This window comes from Marmota flaviventris, chromosome 3 (assembly GCF_047511675.1).
Source record: "Marmota flaviventris isolate mMarFla1 chromosome 3, mMarFla1.hap1, whole genome shotgun sequence".
NCBI classification, from domain to species: Eukaryota; Metazoa; Chordata; class Mammalia; order Rodentia; family Sciuridae; genus Marmota; species Marmota flaviventris.
The window spans coordinates 39,774,125-39,795,963 of record NC_092500.1 but is presented as its reverse complement, the minus strand read 5'-3'; positions in this window follow the sequence as shown (position 1 = coordinate 39,795,963).

The window sequence follows — 21,839 nt, the reverse complement described above, 5'->3', positions numbered from 1 at the left end:
TCAACACACATTCTACACAAGAAATAATGTTTAAAATGATGTTTCATACCTAGAATCAATTTTATAAGTCCTCAAAATTATAGCAAATTCATGTGATTTGTAATACTAGAGATTTGAAGTGAAGAGTAGAAAACAATACTATATGATTCTTAAAATGAAACCAATTAGACAAATTGTTTTTAAATTACTTATTTACTTTGACTATCAATGTGAAAGGAAAGCAAATTTGATTGTAAGTAAATAAGCAATTAAAGAAGATGGTGGGATGCTTTCCTAAAACACAGAGAATGCAGGGTTATACTAAGAGCAGCATTGTCCCGAGCAGAGGAAAAGGAGATGGAGAAAAGAGATGCTGAGTGGTGCTGAGGAGGAGTGGCAAAATGCTCTCAAAACAGGTATCCAGACAGAATTAAGTTAGTATTATGATCTAGTTATTAGCTGCAAAGGATGCTCATTAACAATCACGTTTATAACTCTTTTAATGAGTGTCAATACCTTTAGCAATAGCATATCCATTTAGAAGGCAGATGTGTAGAGGAAACAGGTAGCAGAAGCAGGGAGCATCAGTGCAACTCCAATGAGTGCAGTGAATGCAGGGAAGAGAGAACTTGGTGAGCTCCTGCCTTCCACCAGTATCTTTTCTGTGAATTGCTCGACATAACAGTCAAGGCTTCATCGAACTCCACTAAGGAATTTTACAAACACAAAATAAGGTGTTCACCAAATTTACCAATTGTCTGCTTTTCCTTATGTAGCTGTTCATTGAATTTTCCAAACATGTATTGAAGGCATACTGTGTATTATTAGGTACTATGTGAATTTTGTTTCTTTTAGCCAACATGTTAAAACACAATTTTGTTCTCTTCTAATTTCGTACTTTTTATTTTAATTATTTCCCTTTATTAAATTTGAATAGCTGGAGACAGCAGGTGGCATTGTGCCTAGAGATGAAGGGCAAGGAGTGTGAATACCTCAAGAAATAAGGCCCGAATAAGGGGCTGTCTTATTAATCTATCCTTTGGACTTCAAGGAGGTTTTGGAAGTCCTAAATACAGTCCCATGCCTTCCATGGAACCTAGTAAACAATTGTGAGAAGTAGAAAGTAAATAGAACTATTTCTTAATGTCTAAAATTATCTGAGGAAAAAGTAATAAATTCAAAATAAAGGCCTATAATATATAGCATCTCTTGATTTGATATCAGCCTCACTACTAGGCTAACCTGGTATGACAAGCAAGAACTTAGAAAGCAAGCTAGATGCTTTGGCACACATCGGTCATCCCAGCAACCTGGGAGGCTAAGGCAGGAGAATCACAAATTCTAGGTCAGCCCCAGCAACTTAGCAAGCAAGATTCTTTCTCAAAATCCAAAAGAAAAAGGACCGGGGTTGCAGCTAGTGGTGAATTCCCCCTGATTTCAACCACCAATTGAAATAACAAAACAAGATCTTAGAAAGCCATCCTGGAAAAACATCCCGTAATTCTTCATCAACCCTAATTTTCAGTAAAACAATAGTCTAAAACAATTTCTATTACTGTTTAGGTTGAGGCACAACAAAGGTCATCATGTAAGTTTCTAAAATTAGTCTTAACTCTAAAAATTGCACTGCAGGAAAAAAAAAGTGGTTCATCTTCTGGTGAAGAAAGTGGTTAAGAGGTATTTTTTTAAATACAAAGTACCTCTCCTTTCTATTTTATTCTCAAGAAACATGAGCAAAAGATAAGATGGATCTTAGACAACATTCCAGTCTTCAAACAGGAGTCATTAAGGCCTGTGTTATCTCAACCTCTATTAGGCAGCTTTAGGAACCACTGTGAAAAGCTAGCTTAATGAAAGGATAGGTACCACCTCCCAGTCTTGTATGGATTTCCCATATGATTTTGTTACCTCATTCCTTTGAGTGGATACCTAAAATTGCTTGACTGATGCTGTGCCATCAGGTATGGTAACATCAAGAATTTTGGATTTTGTGCCTTATATTTAGTTATCTAATAAATCTGACTTTGTCTTCTATTCTTCTCTGGTCCAACAAATCTTGTTCATGTTGGAGCCTGAGTTCACACTTGTTCATTCAATGATGATTCTTTTAATCGCTTACAATGCTGGTCACTCTTCTAATCTTCTTATCCAGGTCCTACTCTCCATGGAGATTTCATTCTAATGAAGAAGGAGAAAGAAATTATAAGAATAATCAGACCCATCAAAAGATTGTTAAGTTCAATAAATATAATCATATTTTTTCTAATTTTTATCTAACATTTTTCCTGTCAATCAATGATTCTGCTCTTCATTTAAACCTTATTGATTCTTACTGTTTTCAACTAAAATCATTCTGATCCACTTATTTTAACTCTTCAAGGCTTTCAATCTTCTTAAATGGAAGGGACAAGGAAATTCATAAATTTACATAATAGACAAGCTGAACTGTCTGAGAAATTTAATCCATATAGCTAGTAATAACAGGGTAGCTACAGTGTGACTATTTCAGAATCAAATACCCCATAGCCCAGGCATAAAAGGCATCTTTTCTAATCCTTAGCCTTTTCTTAATTACATTTTGCAGTGATTAAGTGTCCTATACTGACACATCAGAATAAATCTGCTCTGTGCTACCTATCTGACCAAGTATTTTTGGTATGGATTAAATTCAACTAGCCACTTATAAATTCAGTGAGGGTTGTATGTATCTACTCAACATAAAAAGAAAGACTTCTGAGAATTCACTGTGGTAATAGGAAGGAAAGTTATTAACTTGAGGATGTTGGATATATAGCAAGGAATAGGTAATAAGAAAAGAACACATAGCAACCTTTAAGAAGGTTTACATTCATGAAGAAGATATTAACTAGTAACTGGAAAGAAGTAAAAAAAAAACAGACATAAATTTCTTAATAATGTCCCTTAAACTCATTATCACTGAATTATCAGTTGAAAATAAAGTAATTACACTAAAAAGCAACATTTAATCAGAGTAGAAGCTCTAATTTAATAATACAAATTATTTTTTTTCATTTCCTTATGCTGATATTTATTTCCATCATATGAAATATTTTATGAACAAGTTAGATGCCTTCTATTATAATTTAATAAAACTAAAAGTTTTGTTGCCTTTAATAATTCATCCATTTAATGTGGATTTTTTTTTTTACTTAAATATATTTATGCGAACTGTTAGCAAGCATGAAAAAGGGCCTTCATTTGTCTTACATTTAATCATCCATAAGAAGTGTGCAGCTAAACATACCTTGAACATATGCTCAGAAGAATAGTAAGGTTCACATGAGCATAGAATAGAACTTGATATAATCCTATAGAAGAGTAGAAACAAAGAAAGAAATATAAAAAAGTATTTTTAAAAGCAGTAAAAAGGTGAGACAACAAAATATTATCTCAAAAGGTATAAATTTGTTTGAATTGCTATAGCATGAACACTGAAAAGCTATGTTAGCCTCTACTTGATGCTATAACAAAATACCATCAGCTAGGCAACTTATAATAGCAAAAATTTACTTCTCACAGTTCTGGAGGTTGGGATGTATAAGACCCAGATACTAGCTAATTTAGTATGTTCCGAGGGCCTGTTTCCTAGAGGACTGTCTTTTCACTGAAATTTTACATAAGAGAAAATATAAGGGATGTCTCTTGGGCCCTTTTTATAAGGATATTAATGCACAAACATGATCATCTTCCAAAAGCTTTACCTCCTAATACCATCACCATGGCATTAGGATTTTAACAGTGGAATTTAGAAATAGCAGGACAAACATTCAGATTATATCACTGTCCTTTTCCTAATATTGTCCTACTGATTGACAGTTTGTTTCATATCAACAGTCCTTGTGTACTGAAAAGTGATTTTCTGAAAAAGAAAAAGGTACTAAGTAATGGAATAGTAGTACTACCCCACGTAGTTGGACAGGCCTGCCAATCACTGAGTGACTTTTCAAGAGGGTATCTTTACCTAGAACAAAACCTAAGAACTCCTAAACATAAGCCAACTACTATGACAAGTTACTAAGACATTTACTAAGAAAATTTTAAATACCTTTACTACTGCTTAAAGTATATATAAAATTAACAAAACAATTGCAACATTCACAACCTATGATGATTTCTTGCATACTGGACTGAATTTACCAAGATAATTAGAAATTCATAGCACCTTAGCAATATGATGGCATATAAACATTATAGTATTCTTATTTTATATACTTCTTCAGGCTAATGTATGTATTAAGATGGTCATAAGTTGAGAAAAAATGAAAGGTGGAATTTAAGAGAAAATATGAAAAATTATGTTTAAGGAATAAGCATATTTTGTTAAATTAAAATTTGCTATCAAGTATACTGAAAATGAAGTAGTTTTTGGTTCACCATAGCTGAGAAGTTGGCAGGATGCTACTATATAAAATAAGCATTATTCTAGGGTATTCAAATAAAAATATAGCAAGAATAATTCTGGGTTTAATCACTGTATTAGAGAATTGCATTCAAATTTAAGTCCAACAACTGAAAAAGAACAAAATATAGAAATAGCAACAAAACCATAGTTATTTATAGCACAACATAGCTTTGTAAGAAAAGAACAGAGAAAGTTTCAAGATGCTAAAATAAGAAGAAAACAAAAAGGAACATCAAATGTGGGCTAAAAGCAAGTGTCCATCATTACAAGAAATGTTGTACACTGAGGACCAAAAAGAGAGAAAACTGCTTAAATTATAGAAAAGAACAATGAATACATGATATAACTAATGTTCTGCAGAAAAGAATGTTGAAATCTGTTCTTCAAATTTTTTAAAAAAGAAATATTCGTCCTTGTGAAAAATTTTAATACAATTCTGCCTGACAATGGAGAAGTGCATTTTTAATACTTCCTAACTCTAATATATTTATAGATAAGAAACAAAACTATATTTAGTATAGTAACTGAAGATTTTCTGAAATAAGAGTACAATATCACAGTTTTCTAGGTGACAAATTATTTTATGATTTTTTTATTACATTCTGAATGAGCAAGGAAGAGTCCAAAAAAATATCTTTTAGGAAAAAAATATTCTCTGTCTAAAACTGGTCCCCATCAAGATGGCAGCTGAGACAGTAAATGACCAGATTAATCCTTTGGGGATAGTAATTGTTTTGACGTTATATAGGAGGAAAAATGACCCCTCTGCAAAAGATCCAAAAAAGCTTTCCTCAGAAATCGTCCTGCTGACCATTTCTCATAAACCTCCTTCATCTTACTGAGCACATTTCAGATAGAAGAAAAGAGAGTAGCTTCTTAATGTTGTCTAAGGACTTTTAATTCTAAAAATATTGGAGGTGGTTCATCTGCTCATTAACTTCTATGTATAAATAAAAGGAAATTCTGTTTTATAATCTAGTTTAATAATTTAGACTATTGAATAAGACATTACAAACTGATTTATCATCAGTATGATTCAAATCTATTTGAGATGCAGAATATTCTCCTTACAGAATCTACTGAAATCAACAAAATCATTTCAAAAATTTGTTCAACCAATGAAAATATTTGTAGTTGAGAAAATCTATTTTATTTACCAACATCTTTGTTTTTTTATTTTTTATAAAAGCACTTAAGAGGATAAAAAATGAAAACAATATATATATGCTATTTGCCTGCTTTCACGTAGTCTAGTGTCCGCAACTTATCTGGTCTCTCTGATTCAATTATGTATGGACACACAGGATAATATTTTCTCAATAGGCTCTTCAAACTAAGCAAGAATATTGAAACCAAAATTTTAACAGTTTGCATTTTTCTACTAAAAGAAATATCTTTGGAGAATAGGGAAGATGATTTATGTATATAAACCTGAAGTTAGTTTAAATAATCTTTGTGTTTCTCATAAATTTGAATTTATCTTGCCAGCAAACATTTATTCCAGGTTTTCTTTTTGTTTATTATTCCATTTTTTCTTGTAGATCTCTGATGCTTTAGAACATACTGAAATTTAAAGAAATGCACTGTTTTCCCTAAAATCCTTTCCATAGAGTTTTTAAAATTAAAGTTATTATTTCTTTTATATGTGCCACAAGTTTTACGTTGTTTTTTCTAACACACTGTGGTAACTGAAAATCACCATTGTTTTAATTTACTGTTAAAAAATTTAGGATTAACTAATTAATTAACAGTTATATATATATATATATATATATATATATATATATATAGTTTATTTGGTTTTCTATACTAATGATTCTTATTTACATATAATGAAATTCAGAAGTCTGTTGATAGGGTAAAAATTACTCTTACTCATTAAGAAAGGTTTTCCATTCATGTCCTGAAACTACATTTTTCAGCTCATGGAATATAAATCATCCAGTTATTTTCTCTGGATGCTGAAATTTAGTTCGTGGAACAGAATATATATCTGTTTTTATACATCTCTCTGTAATAGGATTCTGGACTGTGGTGAGTGGTTTTCCATATATGCATGAAAGATTAGATACATATTTTTCTTCTTTCCAAAAATATCATCAGCATTGTCAGTTTCAGAAAATAGGTGGAAAACTGCCTTAATGTTTCTGATATTTCTTATTGAAAAATGGCACAATGAAGAATCAAGAAATACTAAAATTTTATGAAGCATGAGCATAAAATAATAAAACATTTTTAAACTGACATACTGAAATTTATATTCACATAAGTGTGGTTGTCCTTTTACCATGGTCACCTTGGATTTTAGAAATGCTGCCATTGTCCAAAACATTTTGGTATCAGATTTTATTTTATTTTGCTGTCTTTAGATCCAGTGTATGCACCAGGAAGTGTTCTTGAACATATACCAGGAAGGCACTGCTTTACTACAATCAGCTCAACATGGACAAGTCCTGAGTGCTATGAACATTTCTTTTAATGAGTTTGTGTCCACTTAAAAAGAAATAGGCTCTTGCCAATTATATTTTTATTTAAATAATGCTTTACCCCACCCAGATAAAAAGACATATCTATGAGATAGAAGGAACGCTCTGAGGTGGATGAGTTCATGAGGTCCCATTTGGGGTAAAGAACCTCATAGACTATGTCTAGATCCTTTGTTAGACATTTTTAAGCTGTGAGAAAAAAAAAAGAAAGGAAGGAGGAAAGGAAGAAAGGAAGGAAGGGAGGGAGGGAGGGAGAAAACTTAGGGGAGATTCAGGCTGGATCAATGAGAGTGTAGAACGATTGTTTTATTTGCTTCTTGTTATGTCTTTTAGTTATTTCCTTATCCTAGACAGGATATAAGATCCTTCTTCAAACCCATAGAGCTATATGTGACCTGTACCTGTTATGTCTCTTTATTGGGCTATAGAACTTACTGAAGCTTATAGCACTGAGCATATGAAGTTACTATTTGATATTAGCTCTGTATTAGTAATATATAAAATTGAGACTAAAAAGACAGCATACATCAGGCCCAGATGGGTTCTCTGGTAAATTTTACCAAACATTTATGGGAGAGATTATACCTTAAATGAGTAAACTACAATTCAGTATCTCTCAGAAATAGATGCAAAAAAAAAAAAAAAAAAAAAAAAAAATCAACAAAGGCCAGTCCCAAAGCTATCATGACAGGTAAAAATGGTAATGACACTGGGGGGACAGGTTCCTCCTTCTATTGGAAACTTCCTTTAGTCAACCAACATTTAATCTTCTGAGAGCTTTTGTTGTTCAACATATATACATCATCTTGGCTTTTAACTCCACCTATGAAGAGGAAGTCAAAAGTAGTTACCTTGATTAAGGTAGTTATCTGAGAGGCATTTGCCAACTAATAGGCACTGAATTCAATATTACAATTTTTCAGATTAATAAAATGTGATCAATACATTTGAAGGTTCCACAGCCTTGTAAACTGCAGATGATATGTGAGGTGAAATGAGGAGAAGCAGGAACAGGAAGCATCCAGGAAAAATAAAACAGAGATAGGAAAGACTGGTTTCTGGGTTTGAGGTCAATTAGTAGAGGGATTATTGGACACCATTGATTGTAATCTTGTGTGTTAGGCAGGCCTCTGAAGGCTGTCATTCACCTGCGACCTCCAAGTGGTGTTAACAGGTATTAACTGCTCATTTGTTTACTGAGAATCTCATTACACCAAGCACTGTGCAAGAAGCAAACAAAACACAGAGGCCTCTGTCCTCAAAAAGGGACAAGGGGAGAAGGAAATAAAGAATGTGAAAATGTTTTTGTCACAACTCTCCTGCTATTGCATTTTCTATTCCTGATTCTAAAAACTGTAGTCCAATCCATCCATTTACATTTAAATCATGATGACCTGGTTTATACTGTCCCATACAGTCACTTGTTCTATTATAGAAAAGACAATGTGCTTTCATATCTGCATGTGTTTTTAAGTACAAATTCTTATCTGTGTCTGCTATAGCTCTCTATATTGTAAGAAGTCTGAAATTTAGATTCTTTCTTAAATTTAATTATCTGGTACTTTCCTATAACAGTCTGTCTCCTATTGACGTCTTAAATTTCATTTTGTTCACATATCTTTTATGTGTGTCTCCTTGATATTGATAACAATGGCTGGTGTAAGGCCTTATCTCCTTTCCATTCCGAAAATGTAATAATGAAGGGAAATACAAAGCAACAGCCACATCTGCTAGTTATCCAAGCATCCATACTGCTTTTGCATCAAACTAATATTGGGGAACGTGGTATGCATGCTCACATCAAAGAGAACCACCAATGGCAAGGGACTGTGCTTCCTTGACAGTCGGTGAGGGACTGAAGTGCTGGCATAAAGCAAGATAAAGTGGTCTTATGGGAATCTTTGTTTTACTTTCAAGTCACTTTAATTTCTTGAATGTGGCTGTGTTTATTTTATGACTATTTCTAAACCTCAGAAAAAAATGCACTTTTATTCTCACCTAACAATTTATGAATAGAAATGACAGAAAAAATAGGATATATTTTACTTTTACTCCATTTATATTTTACTCTACTTCTACTCTTTAGTATATCTTAAGTAATCATCAAAATCAAAGGAACATTTGAGGGAAAGAAAACATCCCTTCTGTGAAGGGACTTTTACATCTTATAGAAACTCTTCCTTACTCCTAACTCATATTCTTAATACTGCAAATTCAACTTGTTTGAGTTTTTTTCTCACTTTTTTTTTTCTTTTTAAAAACTTGAATGGAAAAAAAAAATTGTAACGAAGCATCATGTCACTTTGGCCTATAGCCAAAACATTACAGCTCATTAGTACAGATATTTAAAAATTATGGACCCCTTGATAGCTAAGTTTATTTCTTTTGGATTTTACAGATGAAAATAAAATTTAATTTCTGACTAAAAGGAGGAAAGAACTACTCATTTGAAATCATTTTATGTAAACAAGGAATAGATTTGAATATGTAGCACTGTTCATTTAAAAATGGAATAAGGCATTTTATTTACAAAAACATCTAGAGAAACAATTTAGATTTTCAGTTATGATTAAAAAAAAACTTGGACATGCAGCCTTCCCCTTTCTCTGAAACCTTTCATAGGCTAACAATTTTTTGATGTCCTAATTTTGGGTGCTGTTTATAAAATTGATATTTTGTTATTTATAAATTATGCAAAATGTGCTTAGGGTGTGTGTATGTGTGTATGTATGATATATTTAGGCCAAGTTGATTGGGCTATGTATGGATCACTGTTTAATAAAAAGAAATCATTTTGCAATGAAGATTATTATAGGAAGGGCCTTTCTTTCCTATAAACTTCACTGGGTCCTTAAAGGATAGACTTGGGGGCCCTTGGCAAGTTGAAGTCCAAGTGTCATACCAAGGCCCTTTGCCTGTTCATACCTTTGCCCTTTCTCCAGCTCAAAGCCACCTACTTGTCAGGAAGAGCCACTCTTAGAAAAAGAAAAGAAAATGGGTCCTTCTTTACCTATACCCTGGGAGCCACAAACAACAAATATCACCTGGAAGTCATCTGGAGATTGAGTGTTTCAGAGTTTTTTCAGACACTATTACACCCATACTTCAATTTTAGCTTTACCAGATACCTGTGTGACCTTGGGCAAGGTGGATAAATGGTCCTACATACTAGTCTCATATACAATAATTTTAAATGGTCCTCAAAACATCATCTCTAAGGCAAGGCATGATATTACCAAGCCTTTTTGACTTCTAGTTTATCAGTGGCCTGAGGTTTTATTAACATACAATGTAAGTTGGGCACAGTGGTACATACCTGAAATCTCAGCAATTTGGGAGGCTAAGGCTGAAGGATTGCAAGTTCAAAGCTAGTCTCAGCAATTTAGCAAGGCCCCAAGCAAATTAGTGAGACTCTGTCTCAGAATAAAAAATAACAAATGGACTGGGGATGCAAGTGACTCAGTGGTAAAGCACCCCTGGATTCAGTCCCCAGTACCAAAAAAAAAAAAAGTGTAAAATATAATTTATTTATAAGTGCAGAATACTGCACTTATGCTTTGTGAACTTCTGTTTCAGTTATTTATTTGCACTGTGTGTATTGAATTGTGCTATTAAATGTATTTCTTACCAAAGTTTTAAAAAAAAAAAGATTAAAAAGTCATTGGTACAAGAAAGTGGGCCATCTAGTACAAGTTAAATAGAAAACCCAAAAACCATGCCACAAAGACCTGCACTCAAGAGCAGAGACCAGCACTCCGAAGCACTAGGAGGAAGCAGAATAGTGATTATCTCCAATATCTGTGACTGCCTGGGGAAGTCTTCTCAGCTGTCAGGTTGCTGCACTAAGTAGCTGAGCTGTACGTGTCACATGCATGCAACACATAGAAGCTCACATACTCCCATCTAGTTTTATGCTTGTGGGAGAAAAGCAAATGGATTAGTGCATCCTTATTTAGTTTATGTAAGAATTGCTCTTAGAGAACTATGTGTAAAACTAATGGTAACTGTAATGATTGCAGAGAGAATGTGTTTCTTCCATACACTTCCATGTTTGTTCTCTGACATTTTGTGTGTGTATAACCACAAAAAAATGGCTATTTTATGCTAACATAATCCCCATGCCTCGACCCACAACTCATCCATTCTGAAGGCTCTATATCTAACGATTTAAATAAAGCCTGTAAGATATTTCTGTATGTTCTAAAACAGAATATGAAACTGTCAGGCCTAAATTATCCTGGACCTCAATATGTGAAAGGATGTATAATGATGAGAAAAATATATTCCTTATCAGAACAAGCAGGTGTGCTCCAATATTGACTGAGCTGCATAATAATCTGGGCATAGTATACTTTGCAAGGCAAGACAGAATGTTCAAATACTTGTATTTTCATTTTCTGTGAATTTGGTATTTTTCCATTCAGAATAACTATTTTCCATGTTAATGAAATCAGATAGGTGCATCAAATTAGCCATCTTTGAATATTTGAAGGCTTTGACATGAGGTCACGTAATACCAATTTACATGTTGCTTACTGGTGTGGATCCCCATTTAGAAATAGCTCTTCCCGCTTTTACTTTTTAAGGAGTTGCACAACCCTAACATCTATCTCTGGAAAGAAAAGCAGACACTCTGTGCTTATTTATGTTAATCAGACAGTGGTATGAGCACCAGGTGTTTGGGAAAGACAAAGATAAGACCAAAACAAAGTCTTAAGACTTACATAGCATTTTTTTTTTCCTGATTGATTACAGACTGGCAAAATAAAGAAAGTTATGTTTCTTCTCTCATAAAGTTATAAAACTTCATAACTAATTCAAATGCACGCTTTTCTTAAATAATATTGTCCCTTTATTAATTTATTTCTGAGTAGTTATACCTCACACTCAGCCTGTCCATGTAATTTAGTTTTTCCAAGTTTTTGTTTTCCCCAATCATTAATATTAATGATCTACTTTTAAGAACTGAGCCGCCTAATTTCACTTTGTATCTTGAAGCATTAACAAAGCACTAATGCAAGTCTACCATTTTAGTTGTACCAGGTACAATCAATGAAATATTAGATGTTCATATATAGTTCCTTCATTTTTGAAGAGAGAATAACAAATGGGTGTTGTGCACTTTGCCCCTTTATGAGACATGCACTGAGTGGCCTGTTGCTCTGTCTGGCCTTTTCACATTTACTTTAGAAGTTACATCACAGTTGGTTGGTTGGTTTTTTCCTTTCTTTGTTCTATAGATGTATTTTTAATACTATTGTTCCTGACCCTCACTACCCAATGCTGCAGTGTTTTTTATTTCTTCACGGAGAAGACCATCTTGCCTGTGTCTGCTGGGCTGCAGCTCACCAGCACAGGCTGAGTACTGTAGGGCTGTATATGTATGCAAGCCAGCTCTTCTAAGCCTTCACTGCACATGGGAATTGCCTGGGGAGTTCATAAAATACTGACGACTGGGTTTCACTCCCAAGATTCTGATTAAATGGGTCTGAACTAAGGCCTGGGCCTCAGGATTTTTACTCCTCCCAGGGGGAGCTTAATACTCAGTGAAGTCTGAGAACTACTGATGGAAATTTTGACAAGAATCTCCAGGCAGAGATATATGTCTTTGGCCTTATTAAAGCCAGACCTCAACTTTGGAATAGACGGAGACTTCAAGTCTGTATAGATTTTTAGTAACCCATTTTGTTAATTTGCTAGCTACCATTTATAAAGTTTTTTGTTGTTGTTTTGTTTTTTGCCATCTGCCCCAAATTCATCAGAATGGAGTTTAGATGGCAACAGGAGTGAGGAAACAATATCCATAATAGCCTTTAAGTCACTCTTTGGTACCCACTGCAAGATATCAAATGATTTGGGCAGCTTTCTCCTGAGAGTAATTAACATCTGTGTAAAGATGTAATCACCTGAAGCAGCTATGTAAGCAAGAGAAATCTCAAGAGCTTTCCTTTCTAGCAGCAAAGAAATTGTATTACAGCAGCATTTTGCCAGCATATCTTAGAACATCAGTGTAATCAGTATTAGAATGAAGCATTGTAAGACCAAATAACAGAAAGAGATTAATTTCTATTAAATATCTACAGCTGTTGGCTCTCCAAAGTAGATTAGGCTGGGAAAGACTAATGGAGGATTTTTACCCAGTCTCCTTTGCAGTCTCCTTTGACTCTGTGCCCAGTTCCTGCAGTTGCTACTGAGATTCATCAGAAGAGGAGAAAAAGGAATAAGAAGTAGCTCCAACATGTAAGCAATCCCCAAGTTAATTAGAGATTTGAATGAACTGTGGTGGTATGTGGAATCTGTCTTAATTTACACTGATAACAAAATACTTTCATTTACAAACAAAGATTTTCTTTCTCTATGTAACATTATTCACTGTAAAAGAAAAACTTACCTAAAGTTTCTGAACTGAACTTATTGTTGTCTGTAACCTCAGTTTCACAAATGGTCCAGGTCTATCTCCATCTTTGATTATTAAGAAAGACCTAGAGATATCTCTAGACCCATAATTACATGGGTATAATTTTACCTCTTTCTTTCTATCTTCATATCATTTACTTGAAAAGGACTGAAAGATTCTGCAAGCTTTTGCTGTAACTTTTACATTTCAATGCCTCAGTGCATTAGGTAAACATTAAAAATAACTTAAATCATATTTTTCAATGAACACAGTCTTTTTGTTCCATATAGAACTCTATTGCTTCCAAGAAAATCCTGTGATCCTCTGTTCAACCATGGTTTTAGCTTAGTCAAATGTTATTAAGAATAGGCTTTCACCTAAGGGGAATTTGGTTTGAGGTTTTATAGTATAAGGGGAATCTTACAAAGATACCTTTTTCTTTTGACACAAGCTAGACTATATGGATATCAATTTAGTGGAAAGCATGAATTGGGAGCTCTGCTCATTTCATTTTTCTCATTTGTTTTGTTGGAATTTTATTAAATCCCTGAGCAAAAACTTTAAATTTCCCTCGATGCTTTATGTTTAATGGTTAATGGTAAATGATGTTCTTGAAGAACCTCAAAGTTCAGAAAGGCCACACTGATTCCCTTTGTTGATCAAAAATTGAGTTTCTAAATAGCACATCAAACAGCCTGTGAGCAATGAGCCTTTTGGATGCAGTAATCCCATATTACTCCCTAGAACTCCATCTATATGCTTTATCTACTTAACTCCAACTTGGCAAAATAAAGAAAATGGGTCAAATACATCAGAAAGATGAAAAGCAAAGATAAATGAAGAAAAGTAGCCTTGGAAATGCAATGCTTTAAAAGAAATTCAGAGGAACAGAGTTTGGATTTTTCACAGGATAAATATAGGCATGGCCACCATATTAACAATGTATGAATGGAAAGTCACAGAAACCATTTAAACTTGAGTCAATGTCAGTGATTTTATCAAAAGCACACTAGGAGGTCTACATAACCCAAAGAAGCATTAAGCTGTAGTATTTCAGAGAGACTGGAATCCAAAGCATCTGCAGGGATCTCAGCAGCAGGAGCATTCTCCAGGTTGCTGGAAATCCCTTAGAGGCCCATAAACTTAAGCCTCTCCAACTCTCAGCTTAAATTCCAAACTGAGAAGAAAATAATTTGATTTTTTTCATTTGAGTAGGAGAGTCCATCCCATATAAATCAGCAATAATCAGGAAAACTCTTCTTGGAACAAATTTATGCCCCTTGAGAGTCCTGTGTGGGCAGTTATCATTTAAGAGGACCCAGATAGTTAACCCTGTAGGATGCTGTTAGGTAAGATTATCTTCACAGAATCCTTAAAATACAAAAAAGATAACCAAAATGTAGGGAAACATGTATCAGGTTATTCCCAATGTCTCAGGCCTTTCTATTTTGCCTAAATTGTCTCATATTATTTACTATTGATTAGTCTACATGAAGGGAAGGGAGTGATATTTTGCTTTTTTAAAAAATGGCTAACCAGTTCATGAATAATATTGAGAATGGGCCACTCTGTCTTTTCTTTTGAGTTGCTCAGTGAATGCTAGGAGTGGCCTTCCCTCCTGGAAGCTGGCTCGTCCCCTAATTATGTCTTCTTCCAGTTGCTTTTGCTCCTTTTCTTTCCCTCTTATTGAAAAGGGGGTGGGGTAACAGAGTGAAGGGTAAATAGGAAGAAGGATAAAGATAAAGGCAGTAGGGAAGAAGAAGTCCATGGAGAAGACTAGAGAGTCTTTAAAAGGGTTTTGCTCAAACAAGGTGGGCCCTCACTCAAGAGCCTTTGGAAAAATCAGAGGCAGTCATCACCTCCAGGAACAATTCTAGGCAATTGGAAGTGGCCCTTACAGTCACTTCTGTCCCCTCCCCAGTGCCCCTAGGGCTCTGAGACTTCCATCCATATTTAGCAAAGAAGGCCTCAGTTGGTTTAAATTCAAAACAAGTTATAAATTGACTCATATCTTTGCCCCAGAACAGGTTTTCATAGATTTTAGAAGGAACAGGATCCTCCCAAAGGTGAGAGAGAGATAGCAGAAATGACCCTCTCTCTCTGCATAGTTGTCCTAGTGCTGTCCTTAATTAGAAGAAATTTTATTTCATTTAGTAATGAGAACAAAAAAATATTGAAACTAAGACCAGGCATGGAGATATTTTACAGATATTGATGTTTCAATTAGCTGAAGAACAAGTTGGAAGAGCACAGGAGTCAGAATTTCACTACGAAATAAATTCACCTGTTGTCCTTAGAAGGTAACCCTGCATATATGAATCCAGTGCAACCCTTATCTGAGATCTCAAAGCAAGTGCCACTTGCTCTGCTCCAGCCACCAAGCTGTAAGCTGTAAGCTGGGCCATGTCTGAGTGCTCAGCTCCTAGCATAGTGCCTGCAAATGGAGTCACCAAGTGGCACTTACCAAAAGGACATTAAGTTATGAAAAGTGTCTAAACAACAATGTGACATATGGAAAATCTTCGGAAACAGTGTAGAGTTAGCAGAGTGTTTAAAAGTGGGGGCCTTTGAGTTAGATGAAATTAATTCAAATCATGATTCTCCCATTTTCTAGCTTTGTGATCTCTGCTGATTTGTTTAACCTGCTGAATCTGGTTTCCTTTTCTGTGAAACTGAGATAATAACATGAGTTTCCTTCCTCAGGGGATTGTTCTTAACAATAAATCAGCTATTGGAATAAAACATTTAGCCCATGTCACAGTCAGTCCTCAAAAATACTAAGCATAACAAATTGTCATATAGCACTCTTCACAAAGTCCAATGAAAATTTGGCTAATTCTTTGTGTTGGTAGGAAATTTCAGCCCATTACCCTGTATTTATCAAGGACTGGGTGGAGTAACAAGAAGTGATGGAAAGATCTCCAGCTTAGCTGCTACCTTTGAAGCTCCAGGCAGCCACACTCAGTGACTGTGACATAGAATAGCTTTTAGTAGCTCTCTTTTCTATCAACTAACCAACAAATATATCACAAATTATTCAAATAGGAAGCTCTGATCCAGCAAGTATTTTTAGAAATTCATATGTGCTGTTTTTCTTCTATATGGGCATGACTCAAGAGCATTCATATGCTCTTGGCTGTGATCCCCAGTGTTTCTGCATCTTCATTTGTAACACCCTCCATTGAAGGGGGCCACTGATTCAGAGGCAGACTGATATGTGATCTGTTAAGGAGGAGGGGTTCTTTTTTGCTTTTGTTTTGCAACAATAACAGAGATTGAACCCAGAGTCTCATACAAGCTAGGCAAGCACTCTACCATTGAACAACATCCTCAGTCCAAAAGTGAGATTCTTTTGTGTATCAGTATTTTTTTATTTTCTGGGGGTTATTTTTTTTAAGTACATCTTTTCTTCATGTTTTTATTATTTATTTATTTATTTGTTCATTCATTTTTTATTCTTGCCTAAAAGTAGGAGACTAAAGGTGCTGATTAAAACCAAAATAACTGTGGTGTAAACTGCTTCTGACAGCGCTTCTAATGGCAAGTTCCATTCTGATTTGGATCATCCTTCCTAGTCTAATCCCTCCAGCCTGACAGAAATAGTCTATTTTGGATTAAATTTATGTCTGTCAGAACACGTGATTAGTAGCAACTAGATTTAAATTAATACCACCCCCAATATTTGACATGTGTTACAGATAGGGTAGATACCGTACGTGTAATGCAGGGTCCCATGTAGCACTGTATTAGAGATTATTTGGGAATCAGTCACTACCAGGAGGTAATGTATTCAGTATTGGTGAGGATAGGGGAAGGAAGGGATGATCACTAAGCATAGAAGCTGGCTAATATTCCTACAAAGAATTCATTAACTTCAACAAGATGTGATTTGAGAGAAAATGTTCTAATCACCACACATTTTAAATAAGCACTTGCACTTAATAGGTGCCAGGGTTATGATTATACAACTGGGTATTTTATACGAGAAATGCTAACAACTTTAAATATATCAGTGAGGTTCATGGAAATATGCAAAATGTTTGAAATGTAAAATAAATACAAGCATTACTGATATTAGATCAGATTATATTAAATTGTATTGGGGGGTGTTACAATATGAGACTGTATTTCTAAAGTAATTCAGAACTAATTCACCATTATTAAGCTGATTCGGATGCAAGCAAAATGGAAAGTAGAGTGCTTTTTTTTTTTTTTCAGGTAAGCAGTGGAAAGATTAAAAATCATAAACTTAACTTTTTGGAAACAAAATATTCCTCTTGTTTCTGAACATAAATGGTGTTTTAAAAAAATCATTTTTTTAAAACTCCATGAACCACATGATTTTGTATACAAAAAGCCCTCTATCCTGAAAGGAAGTCACATTTTGAAGTCACATTTTGTCTCTACAGTTCAAGCTATAATTGCTAATATTAGACTTTATAACAAAGTTATAAAGACAAAGACAGTATTGTTTTAGACAGAAATTGTTTTGTCATATTTTAATGAATTTAATATTGTTGGACCAAGTGATTTACCCTTTATATTATGTATATTGGGCAGATACCTATATACTCAGATACTCCAGGAGTTGTCATCTAAAATTTCCAAGTTTTTCTTTGCTTAAAAATAGTAAGTAGACAATAAATATCATCTGTGCAATATTTTCAACAGAAATCATTTCAAATTCATTAGATAACTGAACAATGCCTTTCCAAAAAATTTAAATGTTCTGACTGCCAATGTGTTTGCCCACGGGATTGTTTTTTGTAAGCAGAGAACCACCATTATTCATGTATGCATATATATTCTTTTCTAGAGTAAAAATTAACAAGTGTTAGGGGCTCCAGAAGAACTCTAGTTTAACCATTTTAGTAGCTAAAAACTGCCACTCAATAACAAGCTCAGCTATTTCTCATGTTATTTTTAATGGACTAAAATATTTTATAAATCTTTTATGATAAAATTCACTTCAACTAAAAAAAAAAAAAAATGTACCCAATCCCATCCCTCTAATGAATCCAATGCTGAAGTACAGTAGAACATTCTGGAGTATCATCCTTCACAGATGATATAGAGGATAATTCTAGATCCTATGATTAATTGAATTCAAAAATCAATGTTTAGTTATTATTGTTGCTGTTTTTCTGTTAGAACACAAATTTTGACCCCAAGCTATTTTATAAAAAAGAATATGATTCAAATGTGGTATTTAGGGAGAGAATGTGACGGGACTGAGAAGACTAAAGAGGTTACACTGCTCTCCCCACAATCCAGTCTATTGGTTGGCAAGATGGTGTGCTATTAGTGACTATATAAAGGCTACACAGAGTCAGCACATCACCATTATGTGACTAATTGCTTGGTGAAGTGCTTTTAGAAAAATTGGAACTGAAAGGCACTCTATACTACCAATTTATGGTCTATTCTTAGTGTCAATGATGCCTGAGAGAAAGAGAAAGAGAGAGAAAACAGCACATTGTAGAGGCTGCTTTTTGGATGATAATAGTTTTGTCAAAGTGAGGCAGATTTTAAAGTACTCTCTTACGAAAAGGTACAGAGATCATCTGGTTTTTCTGATGTAAAGTTCATCATCTGAGTGTTGATTTCCGCTTCAACTTTCTGCAACCAAATAAACCACTTTTTTTTTTTTTTTTGGCTTTTGCTTTGAATTTAAAAGAAGCTAAACCGAGTAGTAGATTAACTGAGAGGTTTTTGCTTTTGGTAATTTCAAGGTCTTATAGTTCTGTTTTAAGTCTATTCTCTGCTTTCATGATCTGCATAGTAAAACTGAAATATTGAAGGAAAACGGCTTGTTGCAGGGTGAATGTAAATATTTATGGATCTTCTCTAAAAATGGATAAAAATAGACCTTTTGTTTTTGCTCATCCATTTAAAAAATTAAATCAATTTTACTATAATACTTTGATTAAAAAATCTAAATAAAATAAATTGCATGGGTAAAGTAAGTTTGAGGGATAATGACGCACATCAGTGTATCACGCTTCCTCCCAAGTCAGAACCACTATAAAATCAAAGCCATCAAGGCATTTGCTTAATGCTAATTTATTACAACCTTCATTTGTGAACTCTCTGTTTGCTCTCAGTTGAAGTTTCTTTGGCAGGAGAAGTGACAGTGCACCTGTGAACTCAAGATGAATTATCCCTTCTTTGGCTTTTTCTCCCATTGTCATGTTCTAATTTTGTTGTTGTTGTTTTGCTTTTTGAGGGGAGAGAGGGGATTTTAGCTTAGAAGGATATTGTCTCATCATTTCGCATTTTTTAGTCTTTTTCTAATGAATGAAATGTGACTTTAGGATGACAATTTCGATGGCTAGGTATCGAGCTATACAGAAACACATGTCCTCATGCTGTGTCTGTTGAGATGCCCTGAACTCTTCTTCTGGAGCTTATTTCATTTATATCCCATGTCTACTCTAACTGTGAATCTAGTTTAGCATCACTAAATGCATTACATTTGCTTAATGATTGTGTATTCCTTGAATCTCAAATTCACTGAGTCACTCCTTTGGGAACCTTCTATTGTTAAATCTGATAAGGAGATAAAGTGACAAAGACCAAAAAAAAAAAAAAAGGAGTAGAAGAAAGCTTGAACCCTTATTCATTTTGTTTGGAAAATGATCCCACTAAATGTACAGTATTTAAAAATATATCTGTTATATTAAGATCAGTATAAATACTAGGATCTCATCTCCTAAAGAGCGTGTTATAAACTACAGAGCACAGAAATCACTTTACCCACTACTGTAGTGGAACACAGCAGTTGTTTAACAGACCACAACAATAGTGCAAAATCATTTAAGAAAGGAATTGAATGAGAGGAGAGCATCCAAAAGAAACTACCAGGAAGATTTAAGGAAAAGAGATTGCAATCTCTCAACTTAGAATTTGACTAGGATATCCAGGCTAAACACTCCATTTAATTTTTTCTCCCTTGAAACTCATAGTGCCTTTGACCTAATGATTGGTATCTTGAAATTTTAGTGTTATTATTACATGACCTCTCTTGGATCTAGTCCAAACTGACCCAAATAATAATTCTACTTAAAGACTTTACAACCTTTGCTTTTCTAATGTACCCGAGTTTCATTTTTTATTTATCTTTACCAAATGCCACCAGTACTACTCAATACTGGTTTAAAATACACACACATACACACACACACTTGGAGATTGAGCCCAGGGATGTTCTATCATAAAGTTATATCCCTAACCCTTTTTCTATTTTATTTTTAGACAGAGTCTCACCAGTTGCTGAGGCTGGCCTCAGCCTCGAGACTCTCTTGCTTCAGCATCTCATTACTGGGATTACCTGCCACCATATCTAGCTCAATATTATTAATATTGCAGTGTGCATTTCATTTAAAATATACTGTTCCAAATTGTAACTTTAAGATAGATTTTCAGTTTCCTGTAAATATGAGAAATACATGCTTAACCCACCACTGCAAAATTAGAAAACTTTAGATAAATTCAATGGTAGTGTACTAGTAAAATAGATCTAATGTCATTGATAGATTGCTGCTTATCTGTTCCAGACTATAGAAGAGTATTTTAATGTACATTATGCTGTAGATTTTTCCAAACTTCAGAGTAAAAGAAATCATATACTAGGTGACTTTACATTAAATAATACCTGTCTCTTGTCCCCTTGTAAACAAACATGCATTTTCATAGTTGTTTGTGACTTGTTCCTTTAGTGATGTATCCTGTTTTCCCAGTTTCTAGGTCAGGGCAGTCCCATTACATTTTCCATAATTCTATAGAAACTACTACAAAGAGGAATGTAGGCTTTGAAGTTAGATTAGAGCTATTATTATTTTTTTCATCTGGCAAGTTTGAATCAACACTCCCTCTAAAAGGATTAATTTCTTTTGTTCCAATTTTAAAGTAACAATGGCTAGCATCTTGAAAAGCATCAATTATGTGGGAAAACTGCCATGAACAGAAACCATAGTAAAAATAGTTAAACTTCATCTTTAGAATAACTGTATTGCAACCACGGAGTCCATTTCTATCCTTTCAAGTATCTAATGACCCTGGTTTTTAAAATTTAATAATCCAAGAAAGATAATCACATGTAGTTTATATTTATATAAGAAATGATCATGAAGAAAATTTACATATATAGATCATTTGATTTATAACTATTAGTGATTAAAGTTGCCAGTTGTTTAAAATTCTTGAAGTAATGTATTTGTCCATTTAAAAGTGTATTGAATTTTTTCTGAAAATAAATTAAATCATAAATATAAAGAGGATGACAATCATAATTTCCATGAAAGCTATTATAACATGTAGTTCAGCTAATTCTCACTGACTTTTTTTGTATGCCTGATAAACTCCATTATTTGACTAGAGAGCACTTAAAACAGTAGTGGAAAATATTGAGCTCTATACAAATTTTGCCACTATGATTATATACTATTTTCTTGAATTAGCATAAGTAATTGTATTTGAATAAAATTTCAATAGCATCATATGCTTAAGCTATTTTTTATAGCAGTTAGCTTAGGGCTATAGATAATAGAGATCT